Source organism: Mus pahari, chromosome 17 (assembly GCF_900095145.1).
Source record: "Mus pahari chromosome 17, PAHARI_EIJ_v1.1, whole genome shotgun sequence".
Taxonomy (NCBI): domain Eukaryota; kingdom Metazoa; phylum Chordata; class Mammalia; order Rodentia; family Muridae; genus Mus; species Mus pahari.
This window is the reverse complement of record NC_034606.1, coordinates 1536654-1538126: the sequence shown is the minus strand read 5'-3', so window position 1 is coordinate 1538126 and position 1473 is coordinate 1536654.

The following is a 1473-nucleotide window of genomic DNA, read 5'->3' as shown; positions in this document are numbered from 1 at the left end:
TACTTTCTTTTGTTTGTTTGTTTGTTTTTTCGAGACAGAGTTTCTCTGTGTAGCCCTGGCTGTCCTGGAACTCACTTTGTAGACCAGGCTGGCCTTGAACTCAGAAATCCGCCTGCCTCTGCTTCCCAAGTGCTGGGATTAAAGGTGTGTGCCACCACCGCCCGGCTAAGTTTGTACTTTCTTAAGTTTCTACAATGAAGATATTCATTTATTACTAATAAAAATGTTTTAATAAAGTTTTCTCTATAATTATTGACTAAGTAATCCACATGTATCTAGAGAGTACCTAGGTAGAAAGCTATTTTTCCACCCCTTCACCTCAAATGATTAACACCTCTGATATTCAGGAAACTTAAAACAAATCCATAAAATAATTACTAATTGAAACCAACTCCTTGTTCATCCTCCTGCTGAGCTGCTGGGGTGAGCTGATGGTTGGAAAGGTCACCCCTGGGCCTGAGACACTACTGAGAGCTGGAACCCAACTGTCTTTATAGACACTGTATGCTTGAAGTATCTAAAAGCACAAGCGTAAACCCAACCACAGTCATTTGACCTTGCCATCCAACATTCTCTGCAGAATTCTCTCTCCTTTCAATGCAAAGAAAGGATTCCCCTTTAAAATCACCATTTAATTCAAGGCTGAGTTTGTATTACAACGTGTTAACAGTGGATGGGTGTTTTGACTGCTTCAAAAGCTATGAACTACACTTGAGCTCTTACTATATAAAGGTCAAATGGAAAAGAATGCCATGGGTGTGGGCTGTGGTTGGTCACAGAGGTCAGCCACACAGACTTGTGCCCTCCAACTTCTGGCCAACAGTTTTAAGGTCTGGCCTTGTATTTTCTAGATTTGAGGCTGGCAAAAAATAAAATAAAAATAAAAATAAAATTGATTGCCTACTGCGGAAAGCATTTATTCACTATTTCCTTAGCAGTTAGATACAGAATGTAATAAAGTTACCTTAAGATTTATTTTTATTTGTATGAGTGTTTTTGCCTGCATGTGTGCATTTGCATCACATGAATGTCTGGTGCCATAGGGCAATGGATCCCTCAGAACTAGAATTGCAGACAGTTGTGAGCAGCTGTATAGTTGCTGGGAAACAAACTCAGGACTTACACAAGAGCAGCAAGTGCTCTTAACCGCTGAGCCAGCTCTGCAGCCCCTGCAGCGGGATAAATAGGACATAAACTGGGCCACAAAGTGGCCGTACCTGTTTTGTTTTGTTTTGTTTTTTAATTTAAAAGAACACGCTCCAGGCTAGAGAGTCGGATCAGAGGCTCAGGACACTTAATACTTTTGCAGAGGACCAGAGTTCAATTCCAAGACCTCACAACCTCTCTTAACTCAAACTTCAGGGCTCCGATGCCCTGTTCTGGCCTCTGTGGGCACTTGTATCCATGGAGAGAGAGAGAGAGAGAGAGAGAGAGAGAGAGAGAGAGAGAGAGAGAGAGAGAGGAAGAAGAAGA